Genomic DNA, 5,000 nt, shown 5'->3' on the forward strand with positions numbered 1-5,000 from the left:
GGACCGCTTAGTGGTGAGTGGCGGCAGTGGGGAGGGGAAAAAAGGAAGTAGAAGTAGAAGAAGAAGTAGAAGAAGAAGCGGCAAGGTATGATGCCTTCCTGCCACTGACATGCATGCACTACTCAGTGCAGGCAGGATTGCCGACCAAACAGGAAACGAACGAGCCCACCACTCACTCCGCCTAAAGTAATTACTGCCCTTCCAGCCCCCCCCCCTCCCCCACCCCATCCTCCTCTCCTCCTCTCCTCCGTCCGCCACCACCACTCACCACCGCCACCACCCACCATCACCATCATCATCATCATCATCACCGCCACCACCCACCACCGTCACCACCAACACCACCACTACCACCTTACCGATGTCCTTCCATCACATGACTGACGTACGTCGTCGGTGAGTTGGAGAGGGGAAGGGGGGGGGGGAACGGGTTGGAGGTGTGGGGGGGACCGGCGGGGGAGGGGAGGGGGAGATAGGGGGGCAGGAGGTGGGGGGGGGGGGGATGTGGCATGTATGCCCCCTTAGCATGAGTGGTCGTACTACTATATCCTCCTTGCCAGCAGTCGACAAGCCACCAGCTTAAAAAAACAACAACGAAGACGAACAGAGAGAAAAAAAAAAAAAAGGAAGTGAGTGGGCGTGTGTGACACTGATTGCGTGCCAGTGTTGAGTTACATCGCATGCAGAATGAAGATATGCAGCAACAACAAAAAAAAACACAAAAAAAAACAAACAAACAAAATACACCACAGAAAACAAAATACAAAAAAATAAAATAAAATAAATAAATATAAAAAAAAAGAAGACGGGAGAAGGAGGAAGAAGAGAGGGGGGCGGGGGGTAGGGGTGGGGGCAGGGGAAAAATCCATGTCGAAAATGTTGAAAACATCCTCTTGCGTCAGTTTGAAACGGAGAGAGAGACAGAGACAGACAGACAGACAGACAGACAGACACACACACAGACACAGACACACACACACACACACACACACACACACACACACACACACACACACACACACACACACACAGAGACTTTGTGAGCGATAAGAAGAGATTTAGCGAGTGGTAGAGAGAGAGAGAGAGACTGAATGAACGAGACAGAGAAAATCAGTGAGCAAGAGAGAAAGAGAGAGAGAGAGAGAGAGAGAGAGAGAGAGAGAGAGAGAGAGAGAGAGAGATCGAGCAAGAGAGAGTGCGTAACGGAGAAACTGACAGAGGCAGTCAAGCCTTCAAGTGAGTGATGGACGCTGTCAGTCAACGCCCGCTGAAAAGATCAGTTTTTGACAAGTATCTATGTCACGGCACTGACAATGCAACGTAACACAACACAGACCTATTTGCAAACTGAAGAAGTTAACAAGGCTGACTGGCAGATGTAGAATTTCACAGATAATAATAACAATAATGATAATAATAATAATAATATAGTTTATTTCTATTGCGCCTTTCATTAAAATACAGTAATGCTCAAGGCACATTACACAAGTAAAATAATTATAACAAAATTAAAAACTCTATACAAAATCACAACCACATGTAAAAAAACCAACAACAAACAAAACAAACAAAAACTAACAAACAAACAAACAACAACAACAACAACAAAACAACAACAAAAAACAAACAAAAAAACAAAACCAGAACAGACTAAGAAAAGGAGTTGTTCAATTTTCTTTCTTTCTTTCTTCTTCCTCCACCTCCTTCTGGTCCTCTTCCTCCTTCTTCTCCTCCTCCTCCTCGTCTTCCACTTTTCATTTCTCTGTGTGTGTGTGTGTGTGTGTGTGTGTGTGTGTGTCTGTGTCTGTGTCTGTGTCTGTGTCTGTGTGTCTGTGTCTGTGTGTGCGCACAGCGCGCGCGCGCGCGCGTGTGTGTGTGTGTTGGGGGGGGGGGGGGGGGGGGGCGGGGGGATGCGTGCGTGCACGTGTGTGGATATGTGCATAAGTGTGTGTGTGTGTGTGTGTGTGTGTGTGTGTGTGTGTGCGTGCATGCGTGCAGTGCGTGCGTGTGAGAGAGCGCGAGCGAAAGACTGGGTGGGTTTTAAAAATTGACTACGGGCATTGGGGGGTGGGGTGGGGTGGGGTGGGGTTGAGAGGTGGCGGGGGGGGGGGGGGGGGGGGGGGGGGGTTGAGGGTGGGGATGGTTCTTTCTCTTCTCAGTTTCCTCTACTGTGCACGATGCATTGTGTGATGTAATTAAGCCGCATGCGTTCAGCGCTCATGATACTACACAGTCTGTCTGCCTCATATCAGTATCATGGTTCCCGCTCCTCTCCCTCCCGTCCCCCCCCCCCCCCCACCCCCCCCCCTCCCTCCCGCCCCGCGCCCCGCGCCCCGCCAAACCCCTCACCCCTGACACTCATTAGTTATGAACATAAATCATCATCTCTCGTGAAGCCGGCTGACAGCAACCATTCGAGACATGATGGGTTGTGTGTGTGTGTGTGTGTGTGTGTGTGTGTGTGTGTGTGTGTGTGCTTTTTTTTGCTTTTTTTTGTTGTTGCTTTTTTTTACTTTGTTTTGTTTTATTTGTTGTTATTGTTTCTAAGGAGAGAGAGAGAGAGAGAGAGAGAGAGAGAGAGAGAGAGAGTGAGAGAGAGAGAGAGAGAGAGAGAGAGAGAGAGAGAGAGAGAGAAGATGCAGAGAAGCCGCAAGCAGCTGCCTTGTTTGTTATCCTATACCTGACACTACGCCAGCCAACGCATTATTTTCAGGATACTTTCTTGTTTTCATAATTCGTTTTGAATAGGCTAATTTTTCTTCTTCTGTTTTTTTTTTTTTTTTTCTTTAAAATTTTTTTTTGTTCATATTTCTATCATTTGGCTTTTTCAATCATATGAGTCGATTTTTTTGTTTGTGTTAATGTCCATGGCAATACCAAAATTATGAAAAGACTTATATCGAAGAGGTCAGTTTCATTTTGTCTGTTTATTCGTGTGTGTGTGTGTGTGTGTGTGTGTGTGTGTGTGTGTGTGTCTGTGTGTGTGTCTGTGTGTCTGTGTGTGTGTCTGTGTATGTGTCTGTGTCTGTGTCTGTGTGTCTGTGTGTGTGTGTGTCTGTGTGTCTGTGTGTGTGTGTGTGCACATACCATTGTGTAGAAAAACAGCCAGGGGGGAGAGACAGAACCCATCGTGGATACACTCAGTATCCACGAGTTGAGATCAGTAACATTGTAACATTGCCTGCCTGCCTGTCTCCCACAGAGAGGGGAAGGGTTTTAGAATGAGTCCAGGTATTTCAGGTACAACTCACTCACCACGGCCAGTCCTCTCTTCTCCTCTACACAGATCCCTCGGATGTCCAGTGGGTGTCTGAATGACCCAACCTTTAGCTTCCGTCGTCAGAACTGTGGTATTCTTTATCAACATTCACCTCTTCAGTATAAGAGCCTTCCGCTTGCAATATTTTGATGATGGTAATTGGGGTGAAACGCTGTTAACGTCGTCTCTTTCGCCGTTCGTATGGAGAGAGATAAGCTGTATGAGCTCTCCCGAAGGCCTGTCTGAATAAATCGTCCGTGCCCCCACCCCCACCCCCCTGCCCCCACCCCTCTCCCTCTCTCTCTCTCTCATCATTATTATTGATGTTTACTGTTTACAGCAAAACTGACACCATGGTTTCATGTCAGTGCATAGGGGATGTAGACAGGGAGATCTTATTTCACCTTATATGTTTATGTGTGTTGAAATTATTAGCTATCATGATTAGACAGAATAAAGTAATAAAAGGCATAACTGAATATTAGATGGACAGATAATAAAGTCTCCAAGGACGCAGATATTACATTATTAATACAAAAAAAGTGATAGATAATCAATTGAAGAAGCAGTAAGAATTGTTGAAGTTTTTTTTTGTTTTTTTTTAATTTTTTTAATTTAATTTTTTTTTATAATGTTTCTGGCTTGAAATGAAATGTGGAAAAAAAGCAACGCAATTTGTGTTTGTATTTGAATTTCTTTTTATCACAACAGATTTCTCTGTGTGAAATTCGGGCTGCTCTCTCCAGGGAGAGCGCGTCGCTACACAACAGCGCCACCCTTTTTTTTTCTTTTTTTTTCTCTTTTTTTCCTGCGTGCAGTTTTATTGGTTTTCCCTATCGCAGTGGATTTTTCTACAGAATTTTGCCAGGAGCAACCCTTTTGCTGCCGTGGGTTCTTTTACGTGCGCTAAAAGAACCGTTTAGCCGTTTTAGTCGATAAATCTGAATGTATGTGATCTGATATGTTGCTCGTTAGGTTGTTGACTTTATCTGTGCCCGTATACAACATAAGAATGGCGTGGACATTGCAGGAAGAAAAAGGCTAAGCTCTTTAGTTTCATTTCAGGTGGTTTTGTCTGACATCATGCTTAGAATTCCGTGTGACCCATGCATTTAATTACACTCTGATGATAAATGTGATGCAAATATCGGAAACTGTAACATATCCAGTCAAAACAAGGAAAAAATTATAGTTCTGTCAGATGAGATGGCAACACGCTGTTGGCTTGTTTTTGCAGTGGGTGGAATTTTTATATTGTATCACAATAACTATTCAATATTGAACCGGTGGTACAACTTACCAACCCAAGGTACAACTTTACCCATGTCATCCTGCACCTATTGCATGCTACACACGGGACCTCGGTTTATCGTCTCATCCGAATTTGGTTAGGAAGTAGAAAGAATTCCCAGATAAGATACATGCATGTAAAATCAAGTGTGGTCATAAACGCAGTTGACACCTATATGACATCTGGCAATTCTAAAGTCGACGATTTTGTCAAAATATATTTTCTTGTGGAAGCTGCTGCCTTACTCTCCTGGTGAACAATACTGACGTGAATGTGCTGTTCAACAGGGGATTTCTAAATTAGTTTGGAATAGAAAGAATTAAAAAATAAATAAATAAATAAAAAGCAGAAAAATATCATATAAGGACATAGATCAAGGTGGCTTGTGTATTCCTAATGTTCATAAGTATACCTATACGGATGCATTAAAAGTTACATGGATTAAGAAAC

Source organism: Babylonia areolata, chromosome 18 (assembly GCF_041734735.1).
Source record: "Babylonia areolata isolate BAREFJ2019XMU chromosome 18, ASM4173473v1, whole genome shotgun sequence".
Lineage (NCBI taxonomy): Eukaryota > Metazoa > Mollusca > Gastropoda > Neogastropoda > Buccinidae > Babylonia > Babylonia areolata.